Here is a 12,243-nt window from a genome sequence, read left to right as displayed (position 1 = left end):
ACTGTCCCGTTAGCCCTGGTGTCCTGGCCTCGCTCCCCAGCGTCTGGCTGCCCGATCAGCCGGCTCTGGGGCCCTGGGCCAGCAGCGAGACCGGGGACATGCCCCACCCCAGAGACAGCGCCAGCCTGATTTGCCTCCTTGCTCCAGGACTGTTCAAGCCACTGCCTCCCTACACCCCCCTCTCGCTGTCCCCCCCATCCAGAGCAAACGCCCCAGCTCTCCTGCCCCCTCCCCGGCCGGCTTTCCCCAGCCCCATGCGGCTTGCCCGGGGCTGGGCCCTTCTCAGCACTCCTGCTGCATCAACCCAGTTGTGAGACAAAGCAGCCTCCCGGGCGGGGGCGTCAAGCGGGGGGGGGGAATCTGAAGCAGACTCATCAATAGAGAGCAGGAGCCCGCGGGCCTGGCCAGCCCTGCCACTAATGGATGTGCCGAGATGCCAGCAAGCGGCCCTGGGGACAGGAGGCCTCTTAGGTTTCCAGGAGAGGAGAGAGGGAGAGAGACTCCGGGGGTGTCCCCTTGACTCCGGTCGGTCGGGGGAGAGCGGATGCAAGGGCAGGTGGGGTGTAGAGCACCCCCGTGGGAGGTGCATGGCTAGGGGTGAGACCGACCCTCCCCCACCCCCAAATCTGTGTGTCTCAGCTACCAGGATCAGCCCCTCCCTGACAGAGACCCTGGCATCTCGGTCACTCCCTGCTCCGCAGCTCCTAGAAAGAGACTCTCCGCCCCCTGCTCTTCGTAGGGAGTGGGGGCTGGGCGCCAGGACTCCTGGGTTCTACTCCTGGCTCTGGGAGGGGAGTGGGGTCCAGTGGTTAGAGATGGGGGGGCTGGGCGCCAGGACTCCTGGGTTCTACTCCTGGCTCTGGGAGGGGAGTGGGGTCCAGTGGTTAGAGATGGGGGGCGGGGCGCCAGGACTCCTGGGTTCTACCCCTGGCTCTGGGAGGGGAGTGGGGTCCAGTGGTTAGAGATGGGGGGCTGGGAGCCAGGAATCCTGGGTTCTACCCCCGGCTCTGAGAGGAGAGTGGGGTCTAGTGGTTAGGGCAGGGGGCTGGGAGCCAGGACTCCTGGGTTCTACTCCTGGCTCTGGGAGCGGAGTGGGGTCTGGTGGGTTAGAGCAGGGTGGGCTGGGAGCCAGGACTCCTGGGTTCTCTCCCTAGCTCTGGGAGGGGAGTGGGGTCCAGTGGTTAGAGATGGGGGGCTGGGAGCCAGGACTCCTGGGTTCTCTCCCGGCTCTCAGAGGAGAGTGGGGTCTAGTGGTTAGGGCACATGGGGCGTCACAGAGTGAACTGGGCTCTTTCAAATGCAGCTTCTTGGGCCCATCTGAGCCTCATTAGCAGCCTCTTGAGGGGCCTGATTGAGGGCACTTCCTCTCTGTAAAGAGCCAGAGGTGGGGCGGGGCCTGAGGCTGCAAAGAGCAGGGGGTGGGTTTGGGATTGCAGCCCAGTGCTCAGCTGAGAGCCCAGCAGGGGGAGAGTATGGAGCCCTCTCCTGAGTGAGAATTGACCCCAGGCAGGGTGGGGGTTCTGGCTGGAAGGGGCTGGATTGGAGCGATAGCGCCATATGGACAGGCTGGGATGAGGCACAGCATTGGGGTGCCCACAGGCTGCTGGAGATTAATGTGGCATTGATGGACTGTTCGGGGACTCTGCGTATTATCAGTTACTAAACCCAGCCCCCATGGAGGGGTATTATTGGCCACAGGAGAGCCCCTGGTGGAGTTATTGATTTAAGGGTCCGGGGAGAGGGGAAACTGAGGCAGGATGCCTGCAGAGTGGCCTCTGGGCATGTGGGAGGTGCTGGTAGTCAGGCTCCTGGGTCCTATCCCTGGCTGTGTGATCTTGGGCGAGTAGTTTAGCCTCTCTGTGCCTCAGTTTCCCCACATGTAGCATCATTCCCATTGTACTGGCACCGTTCATTCATTGATGTTTGCTGTGGGATCCTTGCTGGGAACGCACCAGGGAAAAACATCGGAATGGCCATAGCGGGTCAGACCAAGGGTCCATGCAGCCCAGTGTCCTATCCTCCGACTGTGGCCAATGCCGGGGCCCCAGAGGGAATGAACAGAGCAGGGAATCATCAAGTGACTCATCCCCCGTCGCCCATTCCCAGCTTCCGGCAAACAGGCCAGGGACACCATCCCTGCCCCCAGCCTGGCTAGTAGCCATTGACAGACCTATCCTCCAGGAATTTATCTAGGGCTGAGCGTTGATGGTTGTTAATTAGCGCCATTAGAAAGGTGATGGGAATGTGAGTGACCAATGTCTCCATCTCTCACACAGGAGCCACCCAGCTGGCAGGCCATGCCAAGCCAGGCCAGGCAACGGGGGCTCCTAGCCCCCTCTGAGCCAGTTGGGCCCCGGTCTCTCAGGCATTTGGCCTGGCCATCCTCCGCCCCCGGTCCTGCCAGCCTCACCTAGGGGCCCTTTGCTACTGTGGGGAGCAGCTGGTGGCCCCAGGGTGGGGCACGGTTATCCCCACCCCTCCTTCCAGATGAGGCCAGCTCAGAGCCTCAGCCCCCCCCCCTCTGCAGGTCAGCAGCCCGGCACCCTGGCCCCAGGACGGCCCTTGGTGCATTCCTCCAGGTCCCTGGAGCATCCCAGCCCCCCGAGTGGTTCTTACCCGCCTGGGGATGGCCAGTGACCCAAGTCCTTCCCTCCCTCGCTGCCAGGGGAGCTGGAATTTCAGAGCATTCAGCGTTTCTGCCAACTTCCCCTGACACAGCACTGCCTCTATATATAGCTAGGTCTGGGGAGAGCTTCTTGCTGATGCTCCGAGTATTGGGGGGGGGGGACCGTCTCCTCGTAGCACCCGGGGTCCAGCGCAAAATTTGCACCCAGCACAGGGCTCCTGGCACTGCCGCAGCTCCCAATTCCACCCCCACATCCAAGCATCTGCGCCTGGCCCCGGGCTTGAGGGATAAGCCATTGCTCATGTCCTTGGTAATGCGGGAAGGGGTGTTAGAGCAGGGGCTGGAAGCCAGGACTCCTGGGTTCTCTCTCTCTCCCCAGCTCTGGGAGGGGAGGAGAGTCTAGTGGTTAGAGCAGGGGGTGGGAGCCAGGACTCCTGGGTTCTCTCTCTCTCCCCAGCTCTGGGCGGGGAGTCTAGTGGTTAGAGCAGGGGGTGGGAGCCAGGACTCCTGGGTTCTCTCTCTCTCCCCAGCTCTGGGCGGGGAGTCTAGTGGTTAGAGCAGGGGCTGGAAGCCAGGACTCCTGGGTTCTCTCTCTCTCCCCAGCTCTGGGCGGGGAGTCTAGTGGTTAGAGCAGGGGCTGGAAGCCAGGACTCCTGGGTTCTCTCTCTCTCCCCAGCTCTGGGAGGGGAGGGGAGTCTAGTGGTTAGAGCAGGGGGTGGGAGCCAGGACTCCTGGGTTCTCTCTCTCCCTGGCTCTGGAGGGGGAAGTGGGGTCTGGTGTTTAGAGCGGGGGGCTGGAAGGAAACCTGCCTCCAGTAGTCAGAGGTGGGGATTGGAAGCCAGGACTCCTGGGTTCTCCTCTTGCTGCTCTCCTCCCAGGGCCAGGCTGGAATGCGGGTGATAACTCGATGCTCCAATGGGAAAGGCAAAGAGCTGGTTTCCCCGCACAAATACAAACCCTGGGTGTGAGTGAGATGCTGGGTGGGGAGAACTGGGGGGGGGGGGGGGCATTGGGAGCAATTTGTGGATTTGTAGAGGGCCCACGGGCTATGGTCTCTGCTCAATGCACCAGAATCTGCCCTGGGCTCCCTGCTGTGGCAGGGGCAGTGTTCCAGATTTACAGCTGTGCAGCTGAGAGTGGGATCTGGCCCTGCGTCCATCCGTCTGTCTCTGACACATACCCATGCCCCCTATGACGCAGGCAGATCCCCCTCCTCCCGCCCGACGCGGCAGGATCCCGTCCCGGGGACGACAGGGCTCTGGAAATATTTCAGAGCCCCCTGCAGTGGGCAGTATGGGGGCGAGTGGGAGGGGGGCTTGGTGGGGTGAGCAGGGCCCCCTCCCCCTGGCAGGGGACAGGCCAGGGCGTCTCCCGCAGCTGAACAGGTCTCAGAATTAGGGCATCTTGCGAGCGCTCCAGCAGCGTATGAATTATTGAGGAGCTGCCAGGCAGATTTGCAGAGATGCCTTCCCCTGGGCGCCTGCAAACCCACCCCCGCCCAGGCCAGCGAAAACACCAGCCAGGCACGGGGACGGGGGTGGGGCTACAGGGGAAGGGCAGCCAGGGACAGGAGTGACCCCAGCAGAGCAGAGGGGAGCAGCCCCCATCTAGTGCCCGAGTCCTGGGGCAGCAGAGGGATTCGAGCCCCAGCCCCCGTGCAGCTGCTGGGTGTGTGTGGGGGGGTATGTTTGTGTCAGAGGCGCCAGGACCTGGGGGGGCGGGGGCATGTGTCTGGTAGCGACAGCTGTTCATACCATGCTGCAGCCTCAAAGCAACTCCATGTGGGCGGCCGAGAGAGGCTGGCACCCGTGTGGAAGGGGGGGCTGCCCAGTGAGTGTGTGAGTGCCGCCCCACCCCCAACACAGCCCTGCACGTGGACAATACGTGCACCGGAGGCAGATGCAGACAGAAACCCATGCCTAGGAGACCCAGCGCCGTACCCTCGCACGCCCATCATGCTGCTACCGCCCGGTTCTGCTCCTTGCCCGCAACACGCCACTAGCACCAGCTCCGTGGCTTGGGGCCAGTCTATCTGTCCCAAGCCGAGAGCCCGGCAGAGCGCCAGGGGGCTGCTCTCTGTGGAGCATGGCAGGGCTCTGACCCCTGGGGAGGTTAGACCCCCTGGCACCTGCCCCCAAGAGTCTGAGCATAAAGCCCAGTGTCCTGCCTACGTTCTAGCTCCGCTGACTCTGTTCTAGCCCAGACGGGTGCCCACGGTTTCAACCGGATACCGAATTCTCCTTTGCATCCTGCCCTACACTGCTGTTCAGGTGCTGTCACATCCCACCCCAGAGGTGGCTGCATTTCAGTGCTAGATGAGTACCCCCTGAACAGAGGCCGTGCTGGGACAATACCTATAGCGACCACAGCTCTCTGTGCCCAGGCCGGCTGCCTGGGGGTTGCCTCCCCCCGGGCTTTAGGAGGTGCTGGCAACAGTGCCAGGCTCCTGTGGGGCAGGTCCGTCCTTCTGGTGCAGTGAGGGCCCTAGGGCAAGAGGTGTAGGGTGTCAGCTGCCCCACCCAGCATGGCAGGGCCCCTCTGTTGGGGCCCCTGGCCCTGCCCACTCTATGTCCCTGGAGTGTGGGGATCGCCCCTGAGGGAACCACTGCCACTTGGGCCTTGGGCTGCAGTAACGCCCAGTCCCCAGGGACTCTCCGCCTGCTCCCCCCATCAGTGCCCTGGCCACGCCCGCCCCACTCAGCACCCCCCAGGTCTCCATTACAGAATTCCCTCCTCTCCCCCTGCCCTGGGCAGCAGGGGCCTGGAGCCCAGCCGCAGCATTGCTGGGTCCAGTCTCCCGGAGCAGGGGGCAGGCCCCGTGGGCTGGGACGCTGCCGGGCTGCTCCAGCTCTGGGGCCTTGGCCGGTTCCTGGGTTTTCTCTCCAGCAGGGAGGGCTGGAAACCTGCTGAGTGGTTGTGACGAACTGGGACTGTTCTTGCTGGGGTGTGGGAATGCTGACAGGGGAGTGTGACTAGGATGGTCTGCATCGGAGGATGGGAGTCGGCCAGAGGGAACATACCTGAGCTTGTAACATGAGAACCCAGGAGGGGGTTGGAGGTCAGGTGACTCCGGGGCCCGGGAAACTGAACAAAGGCGGTGGGAGGGGTCGGTGAAAGGAGAGTGCTGGAGGCAGGCTGGAGAGATGGCTGGGAGGCAGGGATGGCTCTGACCCCCCAAGGGGGGTGGGCTGGCATGCCCTGGGACCCCAAGCTGGACCTAACTGAGGGGGGCCCTGTTGTCTGGGCCTGCAAGACCTGTCTTGGACTGTATTCCTGTCATCCAAATAAACCTTCTGCTTTACTGGCTGGCTGAGAGTCATGGTGAATCGCAGGAAGCCGGGGGTGCAGGGCCCTGAGTCCCCCAATACTCCGCGACAACTGGTGGCAGCGGCGGGATCTACTGCACCCCGTGGACGGCGCTTCCTGCAGTAAGTGACTGGGGAGCAGTAAAACGAAGGGGGATTGACGGGGACCAGGCCGGCTGAAGAGTGGGAGAGAGACGGTTATTACCCCTGGGAGTGTGTGACCAGCGAGAAGGACTTTTGCAGTAACAGGGTCCCCCGGGGGGATCGCAGCGAGTGGTCCCAGGGGCGGAGGAGTCTGCAGCTCGACCCTGGCAGAGAGGCGGTGACCTCGAGAAGGGCTGGCACACTAGGGGTCCCCCTGGGAACTGTGGGGAGCTGTGAGCACACAGGCCGGTGAGTGGCCAGCAGGAAGATGTATGCCAAGCGGCTTAAGAGCGACCTGGTGGAGCTGTGCAAGCAGAGGGGGCTGCGCATTGGGAGGCTCACCAAAGAACAGCTCATTGCCCAGCTGGAGGCGGAAGATCGCGCGAATGAACTGATCCCTGTGTCTCAGGGAAGCAGCCTGGCAAATGCAGCGCAGGCACCAGTGTCTGTCCCAGCTGGGAGTGGTCAGCCGGCTGCTGAGGGCTTCCCGAGACCCCTCCTTCCTATGCCTAGGGGAAGGGTGGGGAGGAGCCCAGCAAATACCGAAGGCGACGTGACCCCCCCGGCCAGCAGGGGATCCCCCCGGCGAAGCTCGCCGGCCAGCAGAAGATCCTCCCGGCGACGTTCGGCATCCGTGGAGCGGAATTGGCTGGAATGGGAGAAAGAGCTAAAACTGAGAGAGCTGGAGGATCGTGAACAACAGAGACAGCATGAAGAGAGACAGCGTCAGCATGAACGGGAGGAGAAAGAGAGACAGAGACAGGAGAATGAGAGACAGCGTCAGCATGAAGAGAGACAGAGACAGCATGAACGGGAGGAGAATGGGAGACAGCGTCAGCATGACCTGGAACTGGCGAGATTGAAGGGCAGCGAACCCCCGGCTGCGGTGAGTGAGGGGGGACCCAGGACTGCACGGAGCTTTGATAAGTGCATCATGGCCCCATACAAGGAGGGGGAGGACATGGATGACTTCCTGGAGGCCTTTGAGACGGCCTGCGAGCTGCACCGGGTTGATCCCGCGGACAGACTCCGGGTCCTTACCCCCTTACTGGACCCCAAATCCGTGGCATTGTACCGCCAACTGGGAGAGGCAGAGAAAGGGGACTACGAACTATTCAAAAAGGCCCTGCTACGTGAGTTTGGGCTGACTCCTGAGATGTACCGGGAAAGGTTCCGGAGTCAAGATAAAACCCCTGAGATCTCATATCTGCAACTAGCCGTCCGCATGGAAAGATACGCCAGCAAGTGGGCTGGTGGGGCCCTGTCGCGGAGTATCGGGGGACTCTGTCCTGAGTCCCGCAATACTCCGCGACAGTGGTCAAAGGGGAGCGGAGATTCTCTGAGCATTTGGGGCTTGGGCCAGGCGGGAGCAGGGCGCTGTGTGCTGGGGAACAGGCTCTGAGGAATGGCTCGGAGGGAGGGGGGTACTCAGGGCCTGGGGGCGGGCAGGCCTGGGGGGTCACTCCCTGGTGGGGGAGGTGTCCCTGAGGCTGGGCTTGGGCATTCAGGGGCCCCCCAAAACGTCAGGGCAAGGAGGAGCAGCGCTGGCCACCCTGCGCCCCCCCCCCAGCCTTGGCCCTGCGGCCCCTCCGCTGAGTGGGCAGGGGGCGGCCGCTGCTGCTCACCCCTGCGCTGGGGCTGGTGTCTGTGCCAGGGGCCTGCCTGTCCGTGCCTGGCTTCCAGCAGCCCCGTCCCCTCTGCTGTGCCCACGGGACGTGCCCAGCGCCAGCTCTGGCCTGCTGGGGGGAGTGCCCGTGCGAGGCAGCTGGCCAGGACATGGCCCGTTCCTGACCCCACCCCAGGACTGCCAGGGCCCCCCATCCTGGGGCCGGTCAGAGATGGAGCCGCCCGGCCAGGGGGGGGTGGGGGCATGTCCCATTCCTGGAGCCCCCAAGACAGCCAGAGCCCTGCAGCAGAAACTCCCTCGGGGACACGGCCAGACTCCATGCCTGGCCCCCCCTCTCCTGGGCCCAGCCAAGGACCGAGTGGCCGGTGGGACGTGCCCCAGAGGGGGGTGCAGGAGGCACAGGGTGGAGGGGCGAGACACTCTGTGTCCCCCCGGCCCCCAGCCTGCAGCCCGGGCTTCAGAGAGTTAAATGCCCCGGGGGCGGGGGGCTCTGCTCATCTGAAAGGCCGCGGGGGAGGTGGCTGCTGCAGGCTCGCCCGGGCTCGACATCTCCGCGGCACCGGGCAGCGACCGGGCCCTGGCCCGCGGTGGCGGGGGAAGGGGAGGGCGGCGCGCCGGGGTCACTGGCTCTGCCTCCCGCTCGGCATCACAGCGGCTCGCTGGGGCTTTTCCCGTCTGTCGCTGCCCCTCCCCTTCTCGGGACCCAGGGGCTTGCCCCCTGCCCATCCCCGTGGGGTCGCAGCTGTGCCCTCCCCCAGCCAGCCCAGGGACCCCTCAGCTGGGCCCTGGCGGGCCGGGCGGGGGGACCCCTGGATGGGGGGACCCTGAGCTGGGCCCTGGCAGGCTGGGCGGGGGGACCCCTGGATGGGGGGACCCCTGAGCTGGGCCCTGGCGGGCCGGGCGGGGGGATCCCTGGATGGAGGGACCCTGAGCTGGGCCCTGGCTGGCAGGTGGTAGCTTCTGGCCTCTGCTGGGCTCCCAGAACCACTTGGGCCCAGCCGGGCGAAGGCGCCTGTTTCCAGTTAGGTGTGGGGGCGAGAGCTGGGCAGGGGGCGGGCAGGGGCCGGGGACCAGCCAAGGAGCTGGCCAGACTGTGCTGAGCCTTTCGGGGGACACGTCCATTTGTTCGTTCACCCCCCACCCCCGCATCCTTCTTGTGCAGAGAGCCCCCTGCTCTGCCCGGGCTGGTCCCCCTGGCTGTGGACGTGGCTGGGGGATACTGAGCCATCGGGGAGTGAAGCCCCTGAAGGCAGAGCAGAATCACCGGGGCAGGCATGGGGCAGAGGAGTGGAGGGGGAAGGTCTCTTGGAATGAGCAATTGGGTAAAGCAAAGGGTCACATGATGCCAGGGCATTGGTGGAGAAGAGCTGCTAGGAGGGACTGAGGAGGGGAAGGAAGGGTGTGTGTGTGTGTGCATGGCCATGTTGTGTGGTCATGTGTCACACACACAGGAGTGTACCTGCGTGAGTGTGCAAGGCAGGGATTCTTTGCTTTTGTATAGACTTGTGCAGGCGTGTGTGTTCATGGGGTGTGTGTGTTTGCATGTGTACCATGGGGTTTATTCGCATGCACATACCTGCAGAGCCCATGTGTTCTTTGTGACACCCCAGGGGAGCCCCTCAGGGCTGGCAGTGCCCTCCCCCCCTTTTCCCCACCTGCTGTTACAGCCGCCCTGAGACAGGAGCCACTGGGCCGGTCTCGGGGGGCTGCGCTGGCGAGCCGAGGCTGGGCTGGGTCACCCCGGCGCTGGGCTTCGCCTAGGATCACCCCTTCGCTGTTCTAGGAACGCCGTCGGGATGCTCAGCGCACGCTGCCGGCTGCCCCATTCCAGGGGCTCCCCGTCATCCTGGGGGTCCCAGTGCTTGTCCCTCAAAGGGGCACCCCTAACCCGACCGGTCCCGGCCTTGCAGCTGGGAGACGCCACCAGAGGGCGCAGGAAGATTTGAAATCAGCTGTCAGACCCTGCCGCAGCTGGGCCAGTGCAAGGCAACCCTCTCTGCCTGGCATGCACCCACCCCCGCCCCCCCGCTGCCAGGGCCCCCGGCGCAGCCAGGCCCCCGTTGGGTCTGCCCAGCGCTGCGGCTCGGGGCCACTCCTTAGAGCCAGACGTCCAATGGGAGCTCCCTCAGCCGCTGGGCCCAGCAGCCCTCCCAGGGGAGGGGGCCCAGCTCTGGGGAACTCCGGGCTCCGGCCGCTACTTGGAAACACACAAGTCACCCACGCACACGGTCACACACAGTCGTGCACGTGTGCAAACACACACACTATTCCCCCGCTTGCAGGCAGAGGGGGCAGTGCGACACGCTCGGGGCGCTGGCAGTTCCCTCTGGGAGGGGCAGCTGCTGTCCCAGGCTGCTTGTGTCCCAAAGCCCGCGCACGGGGAGTCAGTCGTGCGATTCCCATTTCACAGCTGGGGAAACTGAGGCACATAGAGGGCATGAAGTGACTTGTCTACGGTTGAACAGCAAGGCAGGGAATAGAACCCAGGCATCCGGGCTCCCGGCGGCCTGATTTGACCACTAGACCCCACTTCCCTCCCTGAAGGAGCCTTGGAGGACATGCTGAAGACCCCGTCTCCCGTCCAGCGCCCGCTGGTGCTGGCTGTAGCCCCTCCCCGCATCACATCCTGGAACATTGTATTTTTTTGCCTGTGAACTTTCACCCCCCTTCCAGGGGTTGCCATGGCAACTTTGTTTACAGCATAATTTGGATCAATCAAATCCAAGGCAGAGCCGGTGACAGGTCTGTTGCTAGGCGATGGGAAGCCCAATGGAAGTTGGGTGCTGATAACCTAAGTGCTATTCTTGGTGCCCAGGGGGCTGGGCGGGGTGGGGGGCGGTGGCATATGGGGGTGGGCGTCTGGGGAGGCCCCGACTGGGGCTGACCCAGCTCTGAAAGGTCTGAAACCAGGCGGCAGAAAGGCCCGGCTAGTCCATCCCCGGCCTCTCCCACAGGGGGTGCTGTGGGGAGCGGGGCAGGAGGGCTGGCTGGGGGGCGGGGCTCTCCTGGCAGGGGGTGCTCCGTGCCTTAGTTTCCCTGTCTGTAATGTGAGGGTGTTTGCAGCGGGCTTTCAGCTCACGCTGTGTGATTCCGATCCCGGACGGGATCCCGCGGGGCGCAGGTCGGTTTGGACCTGGGCGTCTTGGCCGCACTGAGCCGGGTGGATTTCAGAGCTAACCGGGCATAGCGCAGGTTTGCATCTGAACCGTTCCCAGATGACTGTAATGTAAATCGGGCCAGAGCCAGGAAATCTGGAGTCACCCACTGACTGCAACGGGCTCCGGGCTGGATTCTGAGCTCAGTTGCCCCGGAGTAAATCCGGAGTCACCTCCCCGGCACGGACCCCTGCCCTGGGGTAGGGTCTGGATGCTGCCGTGACTGTAACTGTCTAATCAGTCGGAGGGATCTGATCCATGGGGGGAGGGGTTGCCATTGGACCTGTCTCCTGATTTTCTGTTTCGTTTTGTTGGTGATTTTTTTTTTTTACTGCACCTTGGGCAAGTCACGGCACCGTTGCCTGCCTCAGTTTCCCCCTCTACAATGGGAATGGTTGTATCCACCTCCTGGTGCGGGGGAAGCTTAGTTAATAAGTGTTGGGTTCTTGGAGATGTGTTAGCTTATCACTGCTCTGGAACCTGGCAATGAAAATACCATTGTAATAATTAATCCCAGAGAGCTTTACAAAGGTAAGGAGCTGATAGCTGAGCTATGTGCAGGAATTGCCTCACCTGCAGTTGAAATGCAGCCTCTTCTAGGCAGGGTCACAGCAGCTTTTAACAGCACCCAGCAACAGCTTCCATCAGGGAGTGGGAGAGCATTCCGGGGGTAATTGGAACGAAGGGTGCTGTGTTTGCCCAGGACACCCGGCCAAGCATGTCTCCTTTGCAAAAGGTGCCACAGGATTGTTAATGGTGGCAGGGCACACACACAGAATTCCAAGCCTGGCAGGGTAGGGGGTCTAGTGGGTTAGAACATAGGCCATGGAGCCCGGACTCCTGGGTTCTGTTTCCTGTTGTCTCGTGGGGAAGCCCATTGGTTTTTCATTTTCCCGTCGGGGTCCTGAAAGGGTTAATGTCACCCACGTGATTCCCCTGCCCAGATCCCATGCACCAGAATCTGATGCAATGGGAGTTTAGGAAGGAAGGGAAAGAAAGACATAAATAAATAAATAATGCCGCCCATGTGAGCCCAAAGGCCCTGGCTCCGGGGAATCGCTCCCGGAGCAGCCTGGCAGCTGGAAGAAGTGCGTGTAAGAAGATTTTCAGAGCATTATCTGTGGCAAAGCCAATCTGCAGGGCGGGGGATGGCGAGGCACTGAGATGGGCTGTGCCCTAGAAAGTGGTGCCAATCTCCAGAGCGGCACGGCACAGCACGGCGGAGACCTCCTGGCACCCAGGAGCTGCCGGAATTCGTCGGTAATTAATCATTAAGCCTGTCTCCCCCGAGGATCTGGGCTGGATTCAGGCGCTAGAGCCAGGATGCTGCGTGCAGGCCTCATTAATGCCGGGGCAGATCCGGAGCGGTGCAGGGGAGCAGAACTG

The sequence above is a fragment of the Malaclemys terrapin genome, chromosome 23, assembly GCF_027887155.1.
Source record: "Malaclemys terrapin pileata isolate rMalTer1 chromosome 23, rMalTer1.hap1, whole genome shotgun sequence".
NCBI lineage: Eukaryota > Metazoa > Chordata > Testudines > Emydidae > Malaclemys > Malaclemys terrapin.
Note: the sequence above shows the minus strand (reverse complement) of the source record.